Genomic DNA, 26,507 nt, shown 5'->3' on the forward strand with positions numbered 1-26,507 from the left:
GGTGCTTGGCATAAAGCTTTCTTTAAGCTTTCAAAAGCTTGTGTATGTTCCTGAGTCCAAGGGAGAACAGTCGATGTGGCTGCCTCCTGTGTTGTCAATTGAATGAGTGGTTTTGCTAGAAATGCATACTGAGGGATCCACTGCCTACAATATGAAGTGAGGCCTATGAAAGCCCGCACCTCCTTTTGTGTCTTGGGTATTGGCATGTTAGCTATTAACTGAATGCGGTCGGGTGTAAGCTGCCTTCCCTCCTTGGACAGCGAGTGTCCAAGATACACAACTCGCTGGACACAGAATTGCAGCTTAGAAGGGGACACCTTGTGCCCCTTTTCGGCTAGAAATTGTAAAACTGTCAGTGATGCTTTCTCACATTCGGGTTCGCTTCTAGCGGTGATCAGCAGATCATCGACATATTGAAGCAGAGCAGTGTTAACTGGCATGTGGATACTGTCGAGTTCTCGTTTCAGTGCTTGGCTATAGATGCTGGGGCTTTCTGTAAATCCTTGAGGTGCGCGTGAGAATTTAAAGCTACGTCCATTTAAACTAAATCCGAACAAGTATTGGCTTTCCGGATCTATTGGGACGCTGAAAAAGGCATTCTTGAGATCAATTACAGTAAAGAATGTTGCTTCGGAATCAATAGCTGTCAGTAATGACGAGATATCTGGGACCACAGGAAATTGTGGCACAATGCACTTGTTCAATTCGCGCAGATCAATAACCAATCGATATACTGGCGGGGCCTTCGGATCTGTTCGTTTAAGAATCGGAATTATCGGTGAATTACATACATTGGAGTCTGTTTCCACAACCACTCCTTGGGCAATGAGCTCGTCAATGATTTGCAGTAAAGCCACTACAGCATCTGGTGGTAACTTGTATTGTCGCATTCGTGGTAGTACCACTCCTGCCTTTAGTGTAACTCGATATGGTGTAATGTTCATGCAACCAACATCAGTAGGGCCTTGTGCCCATAGATGTGTAGGTAAAGTCTGCAGTCGGGGATCCATGTCTCTAGACACATAGTGACCTTTAAAATCACGTAGAAACAATCTTACTCCTTCCGGAGAACAACATATTATAGCTCCTAGAGCTTTCAGTGTTTTTATACCTAACAAGTTTTCTGGACATGATTTAGTAAGCAATAAATCTGTAGTTCGGGTCAAAGGTCCTATCGTAAGTGGAAGAGGCTGTGATACTTCATTAACAATAGGTTTTCCTGAAAAACCAAGGGAAATATTCTGTGAGCCTGAGAGGGGTGCCCCTGGAACTTCACTACGTTTTATGGTTGTTCGACTTGCCCCTGTATCGAGTAAAAATTTTCTATCTTGGCCTAATAATTCACTATGTACATAAGGTCCTTCTTGGTCTACTGGGACCTCGATAAGGGGTAAGTCAACTTCCCTCTCTAGGCTGGTTCATGCGTATCGTTGATAATCAGGATAGTCGTACTGTGCGGTCTGGTACAGTTGTCGTGTCGTAGTTTGTGTGGCGGCAACAGGCAGCGCTGGTGCAGCTGGCACAAACTGTATAGACTGTGGTGGAGCTGGCATGGACTGTGCATGCTGCGGGGCTCCTTGTTCATTCTGATCCTGTCTAAGTGGCCGTGGTCTTTCTTGTGTTTTACCTGTGGCGATATTACGCTTCAGGTCTGGGCAATCGTGTATGTAATGACCTGGCTGTTTACAATAGTTGCATGTCCCTTTTACAGGACCTGCTGAATCACCGGAATGTGTTGTACCCTTTTTATGTCCTTCAGCTGGAACTGTCTGGGAGACTAGCATTTTCATTTTCGTGTCTTTCATGCGTCTTTGTTCATGTTCTTGTTCCTCTCTAATTCTATTGTGATGGTACTGTAACATTTGCAACATTTGTGATGGGGTGTTACCTTGCCAGGTACTCTCGAATTTTAATACTCTATTCTTCACTTGGGGCAAGGAATTTTCAACTAATTTTGTCACAAACAGATGTGGATATGATTCGCTACTTGCTTTTATGCCACTATTTATACCAAAACATTTTTCAAATCGGGCATAGAAATCACTAGTGTCTTCATCTTGCTTTTGTTTACAGGCTGAAATTGTACCCCAGTCTTCCTTTTTCGTAGTTAATAAACGTGGCAGTACCTATACTAGTAAACCTGGTAGTGCTTTAGTTTTATCCCCAAGCCCTGCTCCTGCAGTTCGGGCCTTTTCTTCTGCTTCTAATGCTGACCATTCTATCTTTTGGTCTCCCACCTCCCACTCTTTTTCCTTGAGTTTTTCATAAATGCCAGCAGGCATCAATACCTTTAATATTGTCATAATGTCGGGATAGGTATACTCTCCCATGAGCAACATGTCTTTAATTTCTCGGTGAAAACCCGCTGGGTCTTTGTCATGACTGGGTACCACTTTCTTCATTTGTAACAATTCTATTTTCGATATGGGCGTATATACAAATACACGTTTAAACTCATTGTCCTCGCCTTTTATTGGGTGTACTTCTCGTAAGGGATTCTGTCTGTCAATGTAATACGTTGTTCTTTCCTTGATGGGCAGTGAGACATGTTCTGGGCATACAAAAAGAATGTACTGCTTTCTTGATTCTAGTATTTCTTTAATTAATTTAGTACCTGAACCTCTCCATCTATTCGTGAGTAATTCAGTCAGTATTTCAGGTAAGGGACCAGGATCTGAATGCTGACTCTGATATAGTATAAGGAGTTGTTGAATCATATAAATCCCAGCTAAACGCTGTTCATCTGGGGTGAGATTCAAAAATGTGTGTGCTACTGTATCATCACCATACTTTCCGGGACTGTCAACCCAATGAACGGCTGACCTGGCTAATTCTTGTTCATCCATAGAATCGAGAAAATGATAACCCCTTCGTCCTCGGAGTAATTTGTCAGCGGCTTGGAACGAATGCTCGGGGGACCTTATATTTATTATAGGTGTTTGGAAATTCCTGTTATTATCTGAACATATCGGACGTATCGGGTCAATAAAACATCTAGTACTATTACAAGATCTTCCTCTACCTACATAAGCTATGGTGTCTGACTGTCCTGTGGGCAGTCCTGATCCTTCCTCCTCGCTTTGTTCGAACTGGTCTGCCGCTAATCTCTCTTCGTGTAGGCGTTCTATTTCTTTACGGATCTTTCGGCACATGGCTATTATACAATTTTTCTTATCATGTCTCCCTTCTGATATATTCTGGCTCCATCTGGTAAGAATTTGCATTGCTTCCGGGTCTACCCCCGGTCGGTCTTGATTTCTGATCACACAATTTATGAGGAAACGTAACAGTTCCCCCTGTATCTCCACCTTCTGGTATTCCATAGCTCTGTTAATACATTCTGAATCTCGCCCTGTTTGGACAAAATGGTATATATTATCTAGATGCGCAGTCATTCCTGGTATCTTCCCTAGATACACCGCGGCTCGTCTGATACGTAATGATGCCATGATCATCTCGTCCTCTTTGCCGGGCACAGGGTCATATCTACAATCTATAAGAAGTTCCTTAAGCGTGCGGGCATTTATGAGTTTGGGGGTACGTGAATGTGCTGATTCTTGAAAGGTAAGTTTATTTACTCTGGGTGGCGTAGAAAAAATGTTGGTAGCACCTCCCGTAGCCCCATCTGGGGTATCGGGCGTGAAAGGATTCGTTGAACGCGACACAGCAACTATAGGTGTGGACACAGCTATAGAAGTAGCTGTAGGAACAGATGTAGAAACAGATGTGCTTGCCGGAACTTGTGTCAGGATTTGTTGCTGTAGAGATACAGATACTGGATCTTGGCGTTGAACCTCCCTGGCAGGCGGTCTATGTGGGGCGGGATTAGCGTACTCGGGAGCTGCGTCATCTAAATATGAGGAAAGAAAAACATCTTCTGCCGTTCTAGGATGCCCCTTAGGATGCATTTTTATCGGAAACAATGGGGGTGGCAAGTCTTTTGGTATTTCCGGAGTAGCCTTAGGTAATCCCTCGGCCAGGAGGGGATACATACCATTTATAAGGGCATTTCTTTGTCTGTCTACTTGTTCTGATTTCACTCGTGTACCTTCTTCAATTAATAGATTTTCTCGGACTTTAGTTGAATTCTCTTTATATTTCTCTTCCTGTCGGAGTGCTTTTTCTGTACGTCTATGAGATTCTTTACGCCATAACTCAATGGCGTCTTTCTGTGACTGTCTGACTTTCCTTTTCCATAACTCTTCCTCTACTTTCATGATGCACTCTGCATCCCAGGTCCCAGCTGTGGGCCACCTCTGACTTTCTGGTAATTCCTTGGTGTAGTCTACCCATAAATCAAGAAATAATATAGCGTCTAAGCCATGTTTATGATACATGAAGTACCCTGGAGTGTCCCTAGGAGGAATAGGAACAGCTTCTTCGAGTACCCCTTTTCTTGTTGTGATCTGTCTTAATTTCGAAAAGAGCGGCATATTGAGAACTGATCTGATACTTGATCTAGAACAAACTTAATACAAATAAACACAATAATGAACAGTCATTCATACCACAATATGCAGAACGTATTTAAAACATTTAACATTTAACATTTAACTGAGCAACAATGATGATGACGATCTAAGGAAAACTTAATCACTAAACATAATACTCGACATTAACTGAATTAATCTGAATTTATATACTTGATATACTAGATATACTGCTAAACAGTACAGATACACTGCTAAAACAGTGCAGACCGGATTTGTGTACCCAAACCCGTCTTGACCGGCACAACCTATGTGCACGTCAGAACTCCTCCCCAGTAATGGTACTCACCGGGTAGCTCGGAAACGGAAGGCCTCGGAACTGAACTGAACTTGAACCGGACTGGACTCGACTCGGGACTTCAGAAACTGGACTCGACTCGGGACTTCGGAAAACTGGTGGGCCTCTGTATACCTCGGATCTTGCTCTCTCAGCTAGGCTCTGGTCGGGATACTTCGCACTTCTCACCGCCTCGTCTGGGTGTTGATCGCAGCCTCAGTCGCCCCCGCTTGACCGGAGGGAGATACAGGAAATCCTGCTGGTACGCGTTGTTGTCCGTCCAGCTGTGGCAGGAGACCGGGCCTGCAACGCACCGCCGGCGCGTGAGATGAGAAAGTGTCCCTGTTCGGGCGCCATTCATGTGGTAAATAATTTAATTACCGGGACTTAATTTGATACAGAAACATAATAAAAATTGCTCATTAAATAAGAGGCAGAATCCGTGGTATTAGAGGTTCGGAATGGGCTTTATTCCAATGGATGATTCGAATCGGTTGCTCCAAGTTCCATCACCACGAAGGTTCAGGAAGTGAAGTACATACTTTATTGATAATCAATCACTTTTATACAATAGGCATTACAGTGAAGCAAATGCAAGAGGCGTAACAATTGATAGTGTGGATAATACATTCATGCGTAGCAAAAATAGGCGTAACTGGGTGTGATTAAAGAACGTCATCAGATGTGATGTCATAATAGGGTGGTTCCATGAAAGAATTTCGCAATGTCAGCAGAAATACTTGGCAGAAATGCGCGCGCAGCAGCATGACGTGTGATTGACGTGCAACTAGGGGGTGAAGGGGACTTGACATTTAGCTCTACATGTGACGACAAAAGTCTGGAGGGTCAAGTCAACCTAATCCCAAATCATATCTAACATCCTATGTTTAAAGAACGATGTTATCCAAAAGAGAGGTCTCTTAGAGTAGAATCTTATTCTATACTGACTATACTGACTGTTAGTGCGTGTACAAGCGTCTAAGTGTCTACACTAGATGCGAGGGTAGAAATCTTCCATATTAATAGGGCTATGAATTACTTGCATAAAGACAGAGAAGCCGGGCCTTTGCTCGGTAGCTGGAAGAATGTTTACTTAAACTACTAGACAGGAATGCATTGGGCAGGGAACGGAGCAGATAATTTCGAAGGTGAAATACAGTTTTTGGCAGGCAACAGGCTGATGTCAGGCTTCGTGAGCCGCGCAGGGAATGAGACAAAGTTCATGGTCACAGATGCAGGCTCAGACTGGAGCTTTCAGAGGCAGAAGGCAAGAAGAGTTTGATGACAGAATCAGGGCCTACTTGCCTGGACTGTAAAATGGCATAAGTGAACCATATAAAGCCGGTGGCCTTTCATACTTAGGAATGGAATATCCGGCCTATTCATGGCGGATCTGAAAGAGGACATGTTGACGGTGGACGCACATGTGTTTGCGTCTTCATAACTGGAACTGGAGGGAACATACATGTATTTATGATTCATACATGAAACCGTTGGGGTCCAAGATAGGGGACATAACTGATCAGAAAAATCCATATTTCCACAGAGCGACTTTAGTTATGATGTAGGCCCAAGGTAGCAGGGCCACCGAAGCCAGACTGGCGTTCATCTGGTAAACGCTGCCGGATACATGATTATGGATTCGACCTAGGGCTGGGCGACGGCAATGGAAAACCCCCAGATGTGTGGAGGAAGGATGAGGACGTGGAGGCCAAGGGCGGTGGAGAGGGGAAACCCGAGAGTGGGGAGAGTTCTGTGGAGCCGCCCGCAGTGGAGAAGGGTAGTCCCACGGAGGGAAGCCGTGCAGAGACTAGAAAGATGAAGGGGACGCAGCCGCAGGGCCCGGGCAGCAAGTAACCACCGCCTCCCCCGCCAAGGGCAGACTGCGTTTCCAGGTGATGAGCTCCATAGTATAAATAGTTCTACTTAAGAACACGTACCGTGTAACAAGAGAGGTAAAGGGGCCAATAGCTATGGGAGGTGACAAATGACGACTTAGTTGTCATAAGGAGGGATTAACAAGCCTCAAAATGAATCAGAAGACCACATTTACAGGAGGACAAAGACACAAGCCAATGGACGGAGAGTGGGCGGAGCTTCCACGAAGCTTCACTCCGTAGTGTATACTGCATGACTTGCAAAGCGTGCAGCGCATGCGCGCCGCCGCTATAGGCTCGACCTAAAAAGCTGAAGGAAAATATTGTGAATCTGTGCATTATCTGCATCCTGTCACTTTGGCCACATCACGTAATCTCAGAGTGCCTATGATTCGTGAATGAGTCCTTATGTAATGTAACAGGTGATCATTTAAAGTGCTCCAATGCTTTTGGGCCTAGTTTGCGCTACATAAAACTGCAGAAAAACGATTCAGTAGTAGCAGCGGAGGTTTGGGCAGGCACAACGTAGGCATTAAAGTATTGTCCACAGCATTTATTTATTGTAGTGGAAGTGGCCTTCATTTCAACCACAGTATGAGTAGCTACTGTTTCTCATTTCACGTTTAAAACACTAACTTTTAATAAATGCTTTCCAAGTAGTCTGATGAACTAAGGGGAAATGCATCTGGATATTTTAGAAATACACTTTCTTGAACTTTAATGGGAAGCTTATCATATTCTAGTACGATGTTTGCTGAATGATTTACATTCCAAATATGTTCAAAGCTTGTGCGCGGGCTATTAGAGTCAGAGTGAACTTGACTTGTCTCTCTCTGTTAATCGAAGCATAGACAGAGTGAGGAGACGGTCCAAGGGAAAAGTTTAGAGACCTGCGAGAAGTGACTCCCCATATACAATAATCATAGTACAATACTTCTCGGGTATAACCTGGAATGAGGTGAAAATGTGTCTCTCAGTAAAGCCCCTCTGGAGAGCAATCCCTTTCAGGACGAATGCCTTCACCCACCATAGGTGGCATGCTTCATCATATGAGCTTCTCCTCCCAGTGGGAAAACCTAGTCCCACTGAGGGCTACAACTCTCTCACTGTGAGGTAGGGGCTCTGGGTTGATTTCTTGAATGTCCTAAGATGTGAAGGATGCTAAGATCCAATAGGTGAGTGATAGGCGTTGTGAGGGTGCAGCGCTGGATGTGCCTGGAAAGATAAATGTGATTCTAAAACTACCTAGTAGGGACAAAAAAACATTTTATTGGCTTGTCCAAACTTGCAGGATTAAAAAGCATTGCAAAGCAGTGTGAATTAGACTGCTAAAATGGTACAGTCGATCAACATGTTTCAGCCTATCTGGTCTTTCAAAGTGTCCAGGCTTTCATCAGGACCATAAGAAATAAACAATGCTGCTGCAAATGTGAAGAGGAGGAGGAGATAAATTAGAGGGAGCGTTGGTGAGGTACCATTTTTATCGGGAGACTTGGGGAAATGCTGGGTGGGTAGAAGTTTGTGGCTCCCTACAGATTCCAGAACTGCCCATCACAGAAATATGAGGAAAATGTGCTTTTTTTTTACAAAGTTTGAGGTTTGCAAGGGATTCGGGGTAAGAGAAGCTGGTCAGAGCCACACAAGTCACCCAATCCTGAATTACCCTGGTTGTCTAATTTAAAAAAAATGTATAGGTTTTGCAAGGTTTCTCTATGTGCTGGCTAAGCTAAGGCCATAAATCCATAGCTAGGCACATTGCAAAAAAAGGGTAAGTTTTCAATAGAAAAATGTGATGTGTCAACGTTGCGTTTTGGAGCGTTTCCTGTCTCTGGCACTAGGCCTACCCACACAAGTGAGTTACCATTTTATTAAGAGACTTTGGGAAATTCTGGGTGGGTAGCAGTTTGTGGCACCTAACAGATTACAGAACTTTCCATCACAGAAATGTGGGGAACATGTGTTTTAAAAAAAAGAGATTTTGTGGTTTGCAAGGGATTCTCGGTAACATAACCTGGTGAAAGCCACACAAGTCACCCCATCCTGGATTCCCCTGGGTGTCTAGTTTTAAAAAATTTACAGGTTTGCTATGTCTCCCTAGGTGCCGGCTGAGCTAGAGCCCAAAATCCATAGCTAGGCACATTGAAAAAAAACGACTAGTTTTACCTGGAAAATGCAACCAGAGGACCAGAGGACCATAACTGAAACTTTGCCACCTTGTCAACGCTATTGCCGTGAGGGGAACGGCTTCCATGGGGGTGCACACGAGCTTTCCAGCAGTTCCGAATACGCCGTGAGGAAAACGGCCAAAGAACTACCTCACCCAGAAGCCTCGGCGCTAGGCGCTTGGCTGTGACGACACCAGCCTGCACCCAGTCCATTTAAAAATCACGCAGGCACAACGCGGCGCAGGACGCGCAACCAGAGGACCAGAGGACCATACCTGAAACTTTGCCACCTTGTCAACGCTATTGCCGTGAGGGGAACGGCTTCCGTGGGGGTGCACACGAGCTTTCCAGCAGTTCCGAATACGCCGTGAGGGAAACGGCCAAAGAACTACCTCACCCAGAAGCCTCGGCGCTGGGCGCTCGGCTGTGACGACTCCAGCCTGCGCCCAGTCCATTTAAAAATCACGCAGGCACAACGCGGCGCGGGACGCGCACGGGCAGCGCCAGGGCCAAGCCCGGGCCAAGGGCGGGCCCGTCCTTGCCCGTCTGTGCCCGTGTGAGACCGGACCGGGCCTGCCATCGTGGCCCCACCTTTTATCTTGCCTACTCTGACCTCAGCGAACGGACTAGAACAAATCCGCAGGTATTTTCTATCATTTATTAGATAACTTTGGACTTGGTATATATCGATTGACTCTCATTTAATTTACTGGACTGATCTCAAACGAAGTAGTTACTGTATTGTCTGCCGGCAGTCAAGCTCCAATAAGGTACTCTTGAGTATGGGCAAAAGGAAAGCGGCGAGCTGTGAACCAGCGGAGGGTATGGATATTAAGAAACCCAAGAAACAATCACTCTTAACATATCTGACTGGGGCCATGGGGGCAATAGAAAAACAAATTACCACAGTAGAACAAACCCTAGCAGCAGGCTCAATGACAATTAGAGAAGACAGAGAGGAGGGCGGTCTATCTACTCCCATTCAAATCACCACCCCTGTAGTGATGGCTGAGTCCGGAACAGCAAAAAATGGTTCCATACAACATAACATTAGTGACATTATAGTGCACAACCATAGCGACATAATCACCTCACAACCAGATAAGGGGACAAAGGGGACAAATAAGGTTGAGAAACAGTCGGGGAAGTCCGGAAGGGGCATAAGGGAGATAAGTAAATCAAGGACACATAAAGGAAAGGAGATTATAACAAAGAAAAAACATCAAGACCCAGCTACTAGCTCTTTACAAACTCTTTCTACACCTTTAACAGTAGTAAATACTACTAAAGAACATATTAACGGGGATGATCTGGTCACCATCCTCTCATCTTTAAATAGTTTAGACTCTTTTGTGAGAGGAGCTGTTGAGGCTATCGGATCTAGATTAGACAGGATCGAGACACACGTGGCAAAACTTCTTTCCTGTAACGAAGATAAGAGTGTTAGATCTTCTAGCCCTATGCCTATTAGAGACAGCCTGAATAAAGATAGGAAACTACGACAATCCCAACCCTATACTGATCGCACAGGCGAAACCTCTACTATTGTAACCAGCAACCAGATTAGGATTAAAGAGACACAACAAAACCTAGTCCCTGACTCCTGTTCTACCACTGACAAACATACTATACCCGACATCAAATTAACATCCATAAAGGCACCATCCTCTATATATCTGGACCTTCCTCCAGCCTGCACTCCCTACACAGTGATCCTGGGTGACGTCCCTCATTTACGATCTAATGACCAGGAGACCTGTGAATCATTAAGGAACAAAGCATTATATTGGCTGGGGGATAGAATGGGTGACACTCGCATTTTATTTGAAGAATTCAAGATGATTCGCAGAATAGGATGGATGGGTAGATCCAGGAAATTATTTACTGGCGACTGTTTGGTATTGACCTTTCGCTCTCCCTGGTTAGTCAAAATAATTTTGGGGTTAGCGGCCAAAAACACCCTTGAATCAGGAATCTAGATACTTCCCTTGGGCTTCTTTTATCGCCCTCCTTCCGAATTGATGAAATCAGTCCACCATCAGCTCACGCCCAACCAAACCTTTAACATCCCCACACATAATCGCTTCAGTGCACTTACCTCGCTAGAGAACCCAGATTGACTACCCCCAATAACAATAATAAGAACAACGATTCAGGCTGGGAATTCTGACTCCAGATTGTCTATTCCTCCTCATAGGGGCTCTTCTGAGTCTGAGAGTGAACCAGCAGTTAGAGCTAACTCTGCCCAGGGTCAAACACAGAATGGAGTAACACAGTTGATTATTCCTGCTTCTCTTTACATCAGGGAGGACAATATGAATTCCATTATATCCAAATCTGATGCACCAGGGTTAGCCTCCCAGCCATACATAATATCCCGAGAAGGGGAAGGAGATATAAATATTACATATTGGAACATATGGGGCTTACATTCCAAAATGCATAATGATGTATTTCTCGATTTTGTTAAGAATACGGATATTCTTTGTCTCCAAGAGACTTGGTCGCAAAAAGTCATCAATATTAACGGCTTTAAAACCTTTCATACACCAGCCTCTCCTTCTATCCATGGAAGACCTAAGGGAGGCTTAAGCGTATATGTCTCCAATCTGATAACAGTGGAAAAATTCACATTTGAGACACCAAACCCATACTATCAAATCCTTACTCTTACAATAGATAGGAACGACACCCTAACATTCGTGAATTTTTATAACAATATCCCTAAAGAGAATGAACCTGAAATCATTGATCAACTTAGACAAGTGGTATTTAAAATCCAGATGGCTAACCCAGGGAACACTCAAATCATCTGGGGAGGGGACTTTAATATTAATTTGTGCCCCAATAGTAATAATTATACATGCGGCTTGAATGACGAGGAAAATCGTAATCTAACTCACTTTCCCCATAACATTCTTGGGAGTGCCCTGAACGAGACCATATTTATGTTGAACCTGAGCTTCGCAAATGAATTAGTAAATCCCCAAATTGCATTCTCACCGACTTATAATGGGAAAGGGACAGGTTCGGTGATAGACTATATTCTGGTTTCAAATAACCTAGGGAACAGGGTAAAGCACTTCATTACCCATAAGATCGCTATTAGCGATCATTTCCCACAAACTCTAACAATTAAGAAGAATAGTTCCATCTCCCATAAAAAGCGTAAAAAGAATAAATTACACCACACCTGTCCGAATCTCACTATGGATAGGATCAATGGCTACTCTTTGAAATGGGAATTAGTTGATCCAGACACCGTCACATATTCTGTAGTGGCTAAAACCCTACCACATATCCTGTCCTCTCTGAATGAGAATTCATCGCCCTCGCTCATTCTTGAAAGTTTTAACCATATCACTGCAATAATAAAAAGCTCCCTGTCCGCAGAGAGAAAAAAGGGTGACCCTCAAAAACCAAGATGGTTTGACACCAATTGCACGAATGCTCACCGTACACTAAAAAAAGCGATACATAATAGGGATAGAGATGGTTCTGCAGTACAACAGGGAAGGAAACTATATAACCAAGCTATCGCGACCAGGAAAAAGACAATGAAAATTTCCTTGTGGGAAGATCTACACAGGGCTAGCAACCAGAATGATAGCAAGGCATACTGGAGAGTAATTAGGTCTCCATTCCTTCTTTCCGATAACTCTCCCTCTATAGAGATAGCGATAGATGAGGCACAATGGGTGAGCCATTATACAAAAATTTTCGGCCTTCCAGATTTGATAGACACTACAGCCTTGTTACCTCCATCTGCATATGTACATAACACCTCTTTCCCTATAGAGATATCCTTCTCACTTGATGAAGTTTTGATTGCACTAAACGAAAGCAAAGGTTCTAAGGCCCCAGGACCTGATGGGGTCCCTGTAGATATATATAAACACAATACAGATCTCTGGGCCCCAATTTTGACTCGCGTCCTTAACGCAACTTCCACACAGGGCCTTATTAATAGTTGGTCAGAATCCATCATGGTCCCTATTTTCAAAAAGGGCAATAGACAGGATCCTTCCTGCTACAGACCAATTTCACTCCTAGACTCACTAGGTAAAGTAGCAGGAAGGATCCTTCTCACAAGGTTACAAACTTGGGCTACAGAAAAGAATGTACTGTCCGATCTACAGTTCGGTTTTAGGGAAGGTCTGGGGACAATAGACCAGGGGCTCAACCTGGCGATCTTGCTGGGTAAATATACGAGGGTGAAAAGAGGGAAAGTTTATTTAGCGTTTGTCGATCTCTCTTCGGCCTTCGACTGCGTTTCTCACGGGAAACTATGGCACACCTTAAAAGAAATGCAAGTAGAAGAATCACTAATAGACTTCTTGAAGGCTCTATATAGTAACGCCACAGCGCGAGTCCGATTTAGTAGTGCTGGTGAATGCACCTCTTCATTTAAAGTTCTTAGAGGGGTACGACAGGGCTGCGTCCTGGCTCCATTTCTTTTCACACTATATACTAATGGCCTTGAGAAGGCCTTATTGGAAGGAAGTCAGGACGTTCCCCAGGTCCAACAAGATCAGGCCCCTAGACTCATACCAGCACTGCTATACGCGGACGACGCTGTTATTTTAGCTAGGACCCCCTTAGCCCTACAGCAGGCATTGGATTTGTATAACAAATATATGCAAGATATTGACTTAAATATCAACGCCTCAAAAGCCTTTGTGATGAAATGTGGTAAAGGTAGCAAAAAGAGTAAAGATATCTATTTAAATGGGAGCAAATTGGCCACCACATCCACTTACTCATATCTGGGAATCCTCATAGATGACAAGGGCCTATGGGGCCAAGCAATTACATTGAGAAAACTTCTTTTTGTTAGAGCCACTACTGCCCTTGTTAACTTTGCCCAAAAACTAGGAAGAAGACCGCCCCTGGAATTTATAAAAATATATAAGGCAAAATGTATGACTGTAGCAACATATGGGGCAGGGATATGGGGCCATCGAAACGTCTCCGAACTACAAAAAGTGGAAAACGCTTTCTTGAGATACATATTGGCGGTTCCGGTTTCCACGTCCACCTACGTCTGCCATGCTGAGTTGGGAGTTCCTTACATTACGGACATCATAAAAATCCAAACCCAATTCTCTGGCATCGTATTTGGAAGTCAGAGTCAAACTGTTTCAATCAGGCAGTTCTTCAGGACGCTCCCAAATTGGACCATTGCCTCGATATAAAATGGATCAAATACGTGAAGGATTTTATGACAGACATTGGCAACCCTGAATATTTTAATAATCCTCCTTCCATGTTAGCCATCGCAAGGAAAGATTTTAAGAAACGCTGCATGAACCACATGGAGAGCCTGAGATTTGAGAGTGAAGCCACAAAACTGTCCGTTTGCCATAATCTTATGATATCAACTTCATTTGGCATGCAATCATACTTACAAAAATCCGATAAAAGATACGATCGATTTGTTCTCACTCGCTTTCGATTGAACATTTTCCATAGGCTGGTGACGTTTCCAACTGTTAATAACTGGACAAATGAATTACCACACTGCCCATGTGATTCTGTCTCCGTGCAATCAACTATCCACGCCATTTTATTTTGTAAATTCTATGAAGAATTGAGAAGGAAATGGATAAAACCAATTCTTAAAATTTGGGGCATTCGCCAATGTCGCCCAGCATTTTTGGCCCTTCAATCTCTCGATAATGATTGCATAAATTACAATATTATTGCCTTTTTAAAAAGTTTGATCAAATGTCGAAAAAATATTGACTTAGGCACATCGTGATTAGAACAAATAGTAGAACGCCAGACAATCGATACCAAACGTTGTTTTGGATTTATCCCCCAAAGCATCATAATAATGCAGTAAGGGGCGTTTGTTTCTTCTTTTTTGTCCTAAAGCCGTAATTTAGTCTCATTGCCCCAGTAAAATTGAATGTTAAATATGGGACTAACGTTTCGTATATTTACCATCGTCATCGCCCACCCACCATTTTAATTGCTTATTTATTAAAATGAAATGTTGTCCTTCCGTGCCTACTTGCTGCTACTTTTTGTATTAATACTAATTAGAGCTATGTAAATGAGCCTTTGCTGGTATATGTTTTGTACATATATTTTTACTAATTATCTGTTTTTAAATGTTTAAGATGACTTGTCAAATTGTATATGCTTTTATGGATAGAAATTAACTTTCCGAATAAAGCTTATTCTGATTCTGATTCTGATTCTGAACTGGAAAATGTGAAGTGTCGATGTTGCGTTTTGTGCCATTTCATGTCACAGGCACTAGGCCTACACACACAAGTGAGGTACCATTTATATCAGGAGACTTGGGGAATGCTGGGTGGGTGGAAGATTGTGGCTCCCCACAGTCTCCAGAACTTTCCATGGAAAAAATATGAGGAAAATATTTGTTTTTTTAAAGTTTGAGGTTTGCAAGGGATTCTTGGTAAAAGAACCTGATGAGAGCCACACAAATCCCCCTATCCTGAATTTCCGTGGGTGTCTGGTTTTAAAAAATGTACTGGTTTGATAGGTTCCCTTGGGGCCCTCTGAGCTAGGGCCCAAAATCCACAGCTAGGAACTTTGCCAAAAAGGGTCAGTTTTCACTGGGAAAATGTGGTCTCCACGTTGTGTTTTGGGCCATTTCCTGTTTCGGGCACTAGGCCTACCCATACAAGTGAGGTGCCATTTTTATCAGGACTGTTGGGCAAATGCTGGGTGGAAGGAAGTTTGTGGCTCCCCTCATATCCTACAGCTTTCCATCACAGAAGGTTTGAGGTTTGCAAGGGATTATGGGTAACAGAACCTGGTAAGAGCCACACAAGCCACCCCATTCTAGATTTCCCTGGGTGTCTAGTGTTCGAAAATGTACAGGTTTGCTATGTTTTCCTGGGTGCCAGCTGAGTTGGGGCCACAAATCCACAGCTAAGGGTCAGTTTTCAGTGGAAAAATGTGATGTGTCCACGATGCGTTTTGGGCCATTTCCTGTCACAGGCACTGGGCCTACCCACACAAGTAAGGTACTATTTTTATCTGTAGACTATGGGGAACACAGATTAGTAGAACAAGTGTTATTACCATTTGTCTTTCTATGCATTTCTGCCTTCTAAATGTAAGACAGTGGGTAAAAAAGCAGTCATTTTGACAGTAATTCACATGCTAACATGGGTGCCCACAAATTCAGAAATGCACAGTTAAAAACCATTGGAAAGTGCAACTCAGTTATTGGCTTTGGGTACCTCGGGTTCTTAGTCAACGTACAAGCCCTATATATCCCCAGAACTAGAAGGGTACTGCAGTTCTAACAGTATATTGCTTTTAAAAATGTACCATAGTCAAAACAAGTTACAGGTAAAACTGTATGCACAAATGGCTGTATTCTACAACTAAATTTCAATTTTTTTTTTATTTCAACTGTTACTTTCTATAGGAAAACCTTGAAGGATCTACAAAATGACCCCTTGCTGAATTCAAAATAGTGTCTACGTTTCAGAAATGTATAGCTTTCCGGGATCCATTCTTGGTTTCACACCCATGTCTACCACTAACTGTGAGACTGAATGCACAAAAAATAGGAAAAATAGGCCATGTCCCAGTAAAATGCCCAAACCGTGTAGAAAACGTTGATTTCTGACAAAAGTCTGCCTGTTCCTAAAAGCTGGGAAGATGGTGATTTTAGCACCACAAACCCTTCATTAATACCTTTTCCATGGAAAAAAACTGAAACTTTCTTCTGCAGCACTTTTTCCCCATCTTTCAACAGCAACAAAACCTGCATACTAGATCAGTTGTTGTGGATATGACAACCCAAAAAAAGGTTCAAATGGAAAATAACCGTGATTATAATTTTAATACAACAGTATATGTGTTTCATACCTGGAAGATGAACTTACAACTGGTAGAACAGGTTTAACGCATATCAGAAGAAAATGATTCTCATTGGATCAAAGAATAAGTGCTATTGCCTTTGAAATGTTGTATCCTGAAAACTATTTAAACATCAAGGATGACAAAAATATTAGAAAAGGATAAAGAAAGCACTGGCAAAGTAAAGTATTGGAGCGCCAGTTAAGAAAACAAAGCACTTTTCATTTTAGGCAGATGTCTACATGTGATCAGGGAAAAAGGCTGCCACTCGCAATGAAGGCAGCCAACGGATGACGTGGGCTGACCTATTGCCCATGCTGAATGCTGTGATGGGTTGAAGCAAAATGTGAATTACTGATGAGCAGATCAATGGATAAAGAGAGTGGACCAATAGTTGCTCAATGTATACATTGTTTCATTTAAGAATATTTTGATTCCATGAGTTTGGCAGCATAGTTAAATCTTTCTCTAGAATAGATCGAAATCAAAAAGAGAACAAACTCTTGACTAAAGGCTCCTCATAATTGAGCTTCTAAGCAGTGCTTCTCGTACTACGCGGGTGGCCCATCATGGGTTGTAGGCGACTTGCTGTGTAACATCTGCACTGATACCAACAACCTGCGCTTTGCATATCTATTTAAAACAACGCGGGCGGCCCTTCACAGGGTTGTAGGCGCCATGCTTTGTTCGCGAGGACATCCCCTCTGGTTCCCCTTTCAAAAAATAAAAAGACTTAAATCAAAAAGAGAACAACCCTACCCAACCTCGCAATTACTGCCACATGCTTGTTTATTATTAGAAGGTCATTACCACACAGAAATACAAATCACCAGGAGAATTAAAATATGTTTTCTACATAAATGCAGTGTAATACAAAGTCTTATTTTTACAGTTTTGTTAGACACGGGGTAGCGTGGTGCAGAGCGGGTGGGCCAAACTCCGAAGGAAATGTGTAAAGCATCCACGCAGCACACACAGGCGACACACGAGGCACACTACAAAAAGAGACCACACCAGTTTAGGTGAAAAAGAGTATGTGTATTGTAAAATAAACACATCAGAAGGGAATCACAGGTGCAGATAAACTGTGCCAGCCGGCACCGGGTAATAATTCACAGGGGGACTATATACAGGGCAGCGCCAATCGGGCCGCTGCCAGAACCAACACAAAGGATACAGAATAGTAAATGTGGAGTCAATCAATGAACATGTAACCTCTCAGGTGGGCAGTATTGGGGCGCACAAAAACAGTTCTCAACCTTGTAAGATTAGGCTCTGCTGGCAGAACAGTTCCTTACATGCAGAACAAGCCGTAGCAACATTAGGGGAAAGCTGTGCGCATTGCGAACGCCACCAACATTGCAGATGAGCCTTTGGCGCCACTGCGCCGGAGGAGCCCCACTCCGGGACTCTAAAGCGACCAGATACCCACGTTGCAGCGTTAAGTCCAGGAATGCAGCACTGAGAGTCCTGGGGGCCGGAAAACAGTTGTAGCACTTCATGAGGCGCTAGACAGCCGGCAGAGCACAGTCACTGCGAATATAGCGCTCTGACAGGACAGCGCTGCAGGACCCACGCACCTTCTTCTCCTGGGCAGGTGCTGGAGGCAGTGCACACGAGGGGCTAGACAGCTCACAGTCCCAGGGTCCCACCCAAGGGAGTAGCGCCCACACTCCTCACCTCCTGGGAATACAGGCAGTCCAAGTATAGCGCTCACGAGGCGCTAGGGCAGCAGAACAGGCAGGCCAGGCTGGGCAAGATCGGCAGACAGTGGGCACTCATCAGTACAGGACAGCATTCTCCTAGAAGCAGTCATCTCCCATAAAGTGGCACTCCTCCCGACATAGCAGTCTTCACTCCAGCAAGGGGGCTCCCACTAGCCCTGTGGACAGCAGAGGGGTACAGTTGGGCACAGGGGCCAGCACACAGGCCCATGCAGCGGTACCTCCTGGCAGGGTGTCCCCTCTCATTCAGGTCCACGCTCAGTCTGAGCACATGGAGGCACAGCTCCTCTACATATCCACCCCTCCTCCCACCTACCAGCCAGGGCTAGAATCATCCAGAAGGCTCCTGGCAGTTCCCAACTGTCACTGTGGGGGAAGTGTGGAGCACCTTGTCACTTCGGAGACTAGACCGCCAACCCACCGCAGTCAGGCGGCACAAAGCACACATCAATGGCGTCCATTTTAAAAGTGACATTTGTGCAATGGTGAAAATAAAGGTGCGTACGCCATTGCACAGCATTTATTATTTTCCTCTCACACCACACATGGCATATACATTTCCTACCATGGGGGAGATGTGCCCTAAAGGGGGGGTTCCTAATATAAGCCTAAGTTAGGCAAAAGCACCCCAAACAGGGTGACATTTTAAACGTGACATTTTTAAACAGCGCAAATAACCCTCTGCACACCATTGCGCAGTATTTAACATTTTCCATTCAGCCACCCCCTGTCAGTAGAAAGGCTAGGGGTAAAAGTGAAAAAATTCAGGGAACAAGGGCCAAGTCCAACACAACCCCCTCTCAGCCAAAAGCCAGGGTAGACCGATCAATGCCTTGATGGGCTTCCCTGCATAGGGCGAGAAAACGTGGACGCGGGCCCGCAACTGCTGGAGCACCTGCGGGGTCTCCGCCACTCTGGAACCCAATGGTTCCCTCTCTCAAACCTCCCTTGACCAACTAAGCCACCCCACTGGCACTCTCTAGTTGGTTGCGGACAGGACCGGCCCCTAGGCCATCCAGATGTCTCTGGCCTTTGCTGTCTCACAGAGTGGGGGGGCAGTAGCCCCAGGCCCGTAGTACCCGTTGACCACTCTCCTCCTCCTCCTTGCAGTTCCACACTGCCACTGGTCCTCCCACCTGGGGTCCACACCCTCAGGCTGACCAGCCATCAGGGGCGAAGCTCTCCTCCCCCTACCTCTCCTTCTGGGGTTCCTCACCCTCCTCCCATGCGAGGCACCCTCAGACCACCACTCTCTCCCCAGTCCAGAGCCTTGACCCTGCAACTGATTCACCAACCTAGGGTCTAAACCCTTAAGCTGCACCGGTGCCAGAGGCGAGACCTCCCTCCCTCTGCACCCCCTCCCAGAGTTCCGCACCCTCCCAACTGGAGTAGTACCACTGGAAGACAATTCTGGGGGACACTGCTTACAGATGTCCCACCCGCCAGGTCAGGCAGTACCAGTCCCCGGCCTCCCAACCCAGGAACTAAGCCCTGTGGCTGAGCCGGTGCCAGAGGCAAGACCTTCCTCCCTCTGCACCCCCTTCCAGAGTTCCACACCCTCCCACCTAGAGAAGTACCCCTGGAAGACAACTCTGGGGGGACACTGCTTACAGATGTCCCACCCGCCAGGTCAGGCAGTACCTGTCCCCGGCCTCCCAACCCAGGATCTAAGCCCTGTGGCTGAGCTGGTGCCAGAGGCGAGACCTTACTACCTCTGCACCCCCTCCCAGAGTTCCGCACCCTCCCACCTGGAGAAGTAACCCTGGAAGTCAAGCTGCTAGGGACACTGCTTACAGACATCCCTCCCGCCAGGTCAGGGAACCCCTGAACCTGGCATCCCAGCCCAGGATCTAAACCCTGCGACTGGGCCGACCCCAGAACCTCAGGAGCTCTGATGCCAGTCTCACCGGGTTCTCCTGACACTAGGGGATCCCCTCCACTGGGCGGCACATCAGGACAGCCTAGGCTCCCAACCTGGGGCTCCATTATGGAACTCTCCAGGCCCTGAGACTGCGATTGGGGCACCTCGGGACACCTCCCCGTCTCACTCCTTCCTGTAGATAGGACGTGAGGCCCTACAACCCTCTCACTTCCCTGGGACCTAGCTGGGCTATTCTCCACCTCTCCCACCTCACTGGGTTGGAAGATCCCTGCACCACTCCCATCAGGGTCACTCCCCAATGCCTTCTCAGACACCCTGGCACTTACCCAAAGGTCTGCCTCCCGTGCAAGCTCCCTGGGGTCGGAGAACCCACACTGTAACAGGTGGTGACGCAACCTTGGGAAACAACTCCTTAGCATGTGCTCCTTGACAACTAGCTAGCACAGCCCTTCCCAATCATTCACTGCTCTATTCACCACCCAATCCTCCAATGCAGTTCAAAACACCTCCGCAAACTCCCCCCAGGTCTGGTGGGACACTTTTCCCCTGCCCCAGACTCTAACCTGTCCCCCTCCTCCTGGGAATCAGGCACCGTCTCCCGGGCTCTGGGAGTGGGACACCCTACATTGGATCCACTCTCGCTGCCACCACTGGATCCCACCCTCACTGGTGAATCCAGACCACAGAAACCACTCTCAGGGGACAACCTACCCTCCCGAGCTAGTCGTTCCCTGCCAAAGGCCCTCTCTGCCTCAGCCATCCTTTCCTACGCTAGGACCTTCTCAGTCTCTAGCCTCTTCTCCTCCACACTCAGCTGCGCTAGCTCCACTCTGAGTCTTTCCAGCGCCAGCTGATGCTCCCTTTCTTCCCTCCTATCCACCCACTCTTCTGGGGACAGGGAAAGACACGGGGCAGTGCCCCCGGGACTGGATCCAGCACGGGACTCCCTAACTCTGGTGTCCTCACTCGCTACTGGCGTCTCCACCCGGTCATATTCTTCCTCCTCATCAGTGTCACCACCCTCCGGGGTTATGGACTGGGCACCCTCCCTCTAGAGTCCTCCTCACACTTGAGGTCCTCCTCCGGGTCTCCACTAAATCCACCCTTTAAATATGCAGAGGGGTAATCTGAAAGGTCCCAACAGGGCTCTAAGGGTTCCCCCCTCCTGAGGGCCTCATAGAGAAACAGCTTCCTGCGCATGTTGCCTACTGGGGGTATCCCTCTCTCTCTGCAGAAATCCATCACTTCCTGCTCCGTGTACTCCATAAGGTAAACCTCATTGTAGGTCAACCCCATCCTGGCGAGGTACACCCGGGACACACCACCCACAGTGCAACAGGGGCACACAATTCAAAAACACCACTTTAAGGAGGAAAGTACAATCAAGAAAAAACAATAATCCCAAAAACCTGTGATTACTTTAAATGCTCAGTTTGCAGTGCAACCCGTTGTCGCTGTGGTACTGCGCAAACACAAGTCCTATCCCACCACTGAACACCAATGTTAGACAATGGGTAGCGTGGTGCAGAGCGGGTGGGCCAAACTCCGGAGGAAATGTGTAAGGCATCCACGCAGCACACACAGGCGACACACGAGGCACACTACAAAAAGAGACCACACCAGTTTAGGTGAAAAACAGTATGTGTATTGTAAAATAAACACATCAGAAGGGAATCACAGGTGCAGATAAACTGTACCAGCCGGCACCCTGTAATAATTCACAGGGGGACTATATACAGGGCAGCGCCAATCGGGCGGCTGCCAGAACCAACACAAACGATACAGAATAGTAAATGTGGAGTCAATCAATGAATATGTAACCGCCAGTCGCTACTGGCAAACCCCTGCACGTAGCATAAATCGCTTTAGGCCTATGTCAAATTGGCATTAGGCATGAAACGAAAACATCTCTGCCTCTCGGTAGGCATAAAACATATCGGGGTATGAGGCATTAACCATGAGCCTAGAATGAAAATGTCAGGTCAGCATATAAACATATTATGCGCAAGCCTGGAAGGAAAACATCATGGCATGAATACGTTACGCATACATTGCAATCAACATAAAAGTATTAGGCATAACATATTTGCATACATCACTTTAGGCATATACTAAGTAGGCCTTGGGCCTAGAACCTTACGCAGGGCATCAGTAAGCAGGAAAACATTAGCATGGGTGCACCTGACACAAACCCCACTCAGGCCCGGGATCAGCAGCGCCAACCTTTGGGAAAAAGATATTAGGCAGGATCACAGCACCTCCTAGGGCGCGAAAACACAACGTGCTGAGCTTCAGCATGGGACCTACAAATGAGGCCTAGAAGGAAAACATCCCTGCATCATCATATCAACATCAAAGCATGGAAGCACTAGAGCTAACTCTTGGATATAGAACACAGTATGCCTTCTATCCACATACGTCACAGTGTGCATGAACACCTGAGCATGGGGCATAAACATGTGGGCCCAGGGCACCCTCCTTAGCCTCAAAGCCTGAGCAACACATTAGGCTGTAAATCATCAGCATAGATGTATTAGGCGCAACAATAGGCATCGGAGCATGAAGTGTAAGACATATTAGGTGTAACCTCAGCAACTTGTGTAACTACACCTGGGCATGAAAGCAACAACTTTAGGGTAACAACACATTATGCATAATCTTAGCATTAGGCGTCCTCAACTACCCTATGCACCAATCCTGGGGTATAAACCCCTTAGGCATGAATCTTTGCAGGTACATTAGGCATCATTAGGGCATTTCTCATTAGCATAAAAGCATGAACATCATGGCAGGATTACACTGCGCGTAGAAATGCATTATGCCTCAAGTCAGAAGGGTGAACCTCAGACATGCACACACATTGCAAAGATTGCCACCACTCCCTGGAAGAAGCTGTCTCTCAAGTGGGCAGTATTGGGGCGCACAAAAACAGTTCTCAACCTTGTAAGATTAGGCGCTGCTGGCAGAACAGTTCCTTACATGCAGAACAAGCCGTAGCAATATTAGGGGAAAGCTGTGCGCATTGCGAATGCCACCAACATTGCAGATGAGCCTTTGGCACCACTGCGCCGGAGGAGCTCCACTCCAGGACTCTAAAGCGACCAGATGCCCACGTTGCAGCGCTAAGTCCAGGAATGCAGGACTGAGAGTCCTGGGGGCCGGAAAACAGTTGTAGCACTTCATGAGGCGCTAGACAGCCGGCAGAGCACAGTCACTGCGAATATAGCGCTCTGGCAGCACAGCGCTGCAGGACCCATGCACCTTCTTCTCCTGGGCAGGTGCTGGAGACAGCGCTCACAAGGCGCTAGACAGCCCACAGTCCCAGGGTCCCACCCGAGGGAGTAGCGCCCACACTCCTCACCTCCTGGGAATACAGGCAGTCCAAGTATAGCGCTCACGAGGCACTAGGGCAGCAGAACAGGCAGGCCAGGCTGGGCAAGATTGGCAGACAGTGGGCACTCATCAGTACAGGACAGCAGCTCCCAGAAGCAGTCATCTCCCATAAAGTGGCACTCCTCCCGACATAGCAGTCTTCACTCCAGCAAGGGGGCTCCCACTAGCCCTGTGGACAGCAGAGGAGTGCTGTTGGGCACAGGGGCCAGCACACAGGTCCATGCAGTGGTACCTCCTGACAGAGTGTCCCCTCTCATTCAGGTCCACGCTCAGTCTGAGCACATGGAGGCACAGCTCCTCTACATATCCACCCCTCCTCCCACCTACCAGCCAGGGCTAGAATCTTCCAGAAGGCTCCTGGCAGTTCCCAACTGTCACTGTGGGGGAAGTGTGGAGCACCTTGTCACTTCGGAGACTAGACCGCCAACCCACCGCAGTCAGGCGGCACAAAGCACACAGCAATGGCGTCCATTTTAAAAGTGACATTTGTGCAATGGTGAAAATAAAGGTGCGTACGCCATTGCACAGCATTTATTATTTTCCTCTCACACCACACATGGCATATACATTTCCTACCATGGGGGAGATGTGCCCTAAAGGGCGGGTTCCTAATATAAGCCTATGTTAGGCAGAAAGCACCCCAAACAGGGTGACATTTTAAACGTGACATTTTTAAACAGCGCAAATAACCCTCTGCACACCATTGCGCAGTATTTAACATTTTCCATTCATCCACCCCCTGTCAGTAGAAAGGCTAGGGGGAAAAGCGAAAAATTCAGGGAACAAGGGCCAAGTCCAACAGGTTTCATATTTGCTGTGGACATTAAGACCCTGGTAATTGACAGAGCTTACTTTGTAAAGAATAAGTGCCGGTTCCCCAAGCCCAGCTTAGAAGCCAGTGCTAATAAAAGTAACTGCGCCAAATGCATAATTTTGAATCCCTTTCATGCCTCTTTAATTCACCACCAGACACACTCATCTCCTTTATCTCTCTCTTGCAGGTTCCTGCTTTCGAGCATTCTGATGGTTTTCTGTCTTTTTCTTCCTCCTTCCTTCCCCCCCTTGTCCTTGTTTTCCCCTCACTGGTTCTCTGTGAAGATGTAGAAAAATATATACAAGTCCCCTAAAATGAGTGCTGGTGAGTCCTAGTGGCAACCACCAGTTGAAAATAAGCATATGTATTTGCTAAGTTCTGATTGGATTCGAACGACTTCATAGATGTTGATGAATGCGTATAGACTACTGCGGTTTGTGGTTGTTACATCATCAGCATGAATATAGAAGATTGTTACAGCTGTGGGTACCTGCAGGGATGCATCGCAATGGTGCAGTCATTTGCAAGGGTAGGATCTCGCAAACAAACTAAGAGAGATGGATCCCTGAAAGTTCTGTGGAGCTGTAAACTCAATTCCACTTCAAAAACTTGACCTCCGTCGTTTGAGTCTATGCTCCTCACAAGCAATTAAGGGCCAGATGTACGACCATAGTATTTTGCGACTCGCAAATTGCAACAAATTGCAAGTCGCAATTTTGCAAGTCGCAAAATTCTGCGTACATCAGTGTCTGAGACACTGTTTGCGATTCCCAATTGGGTAGCAAATTGCATGCCTCATGGATATTAATCAGGCTGTCGCAATTTGCGACCCGATTGGGAATGGCTAGCACTCCTAGGGATGGTGGCCTGCTGGGGTCAGCAGGCCACCATGTCTCGGACTGCTTTGTCAATAAAGCAGTTTTTTTTTTTAATGCAGCCCGTTTTCCTTAAAGGAAAACAGGATGCATTCAAAAGGTAAAAATTAAACTTTTCTGTTTCATTTATTAAGGTAAGGCAGTGTTCCCTGGGACCACTGCCTGCTCTAAAAATATTTGCGCATTCATTCCCAAAGGGGAAGGGGTCCATAGAGACATCTTCCAGTTTGCGGCTGACTTATCACCCTTCTGAGAAAGGTGGTAAAATGTGAGTGTTTTGCGACCGCAATTGCAGTCGCAAAACATTCATACATGGGTTCTGGACTCGCTATTAGGAAGTGACGCCCTTGGCACTCCCCTTCCTAATAGCGAGTTGCTAACACTATTTTGCGAGTCGCAAATTGATTAGCGGCTAGCAAAATAGGGTTGGTACATTGCCACACTTTTTTTGCGGTCGCAAACGGGCTTAAAACCCCTTTACGACCGCAAAAAACGGTCTTACTTCTGGCCCTAAATATTTATGAATGTGCTCATTATTTCACCACCTATAGACCTCAAACCAGCTGCACCTACACAACAGTGGTTATAGATGCAAGTGCATGCCAGGGATTTACCCATCCACCTGCAGGAAAGCAATAGAACAGCACAGTCAACTGCGTAGGTAACAACATTCCTATAGGAGCGGAACCCTGTACCCCAATATTAATGATACCCCAAAATTCAAAACACTCAAACTCTACCTCAGGCAGTTCCACTTCGGGTTGATCTTGTGGTAATGGCATCCTACCCAACATCAAGCCCAACATTAGTTTATCAGAGTAGCAAATAAAGAACTAGGGCTACTCAGTAACTAAGTTATAGATTGGGATAAGGTTAAAGGGTTTTATTACAAAATTTCAAAATCAAGAGGTACAGAGAAAATAATAAATGTTAAAATTCAAAGTATATAATCAGAAATACAAAATATTTGAAGTCCCAAATGAATATCAAAATCATTACAAATCAGACAGCATCCCTAATAGGACAGAAGGTACTTGCAAAGATGTCTATCTCACTCCCAAAGTCAAAGTGTTCCTATACACAATTCTTACATATGAATGAGGAGAGCATGCAGCTTCATCGTGACATGATCAAAAGTAACTAATAGTGGACAAATCAGATT

The 26,507-nt window shown here is 45.8% G+C and overlaps 1 protein-coding gene across 2 annotated transcripts in view; it reads left to right on the plus strand.

Moving 5' to 3' along the window:
- The window catches only part of LOC146831505 (adhesion G protein-coupled receptor E1-like), a 722,905-nt gene that overhangs the window by 439,581 nt on the left and 256,817 nt on the right, over positions 1 to 26,507 (plus strand). The gene's annotated exons all lie outside the window — the stretch shown is intronic.

Source organism: Triturus cristatus, chromosome 5_1 (genome assembly GCF_964204655.1).
Source record: "Triturus cristatus chromosome 5_1, aTriCri1.1, whole genome shotgun sequence".
In the NCBI taxonomy this organism is placed as follows: domain Eukaryota; kingdom Metazoa; phylum Chordata; class Amphibia; order Caudata; family Salamandridae; genus Triturus; species Triturus cristatus.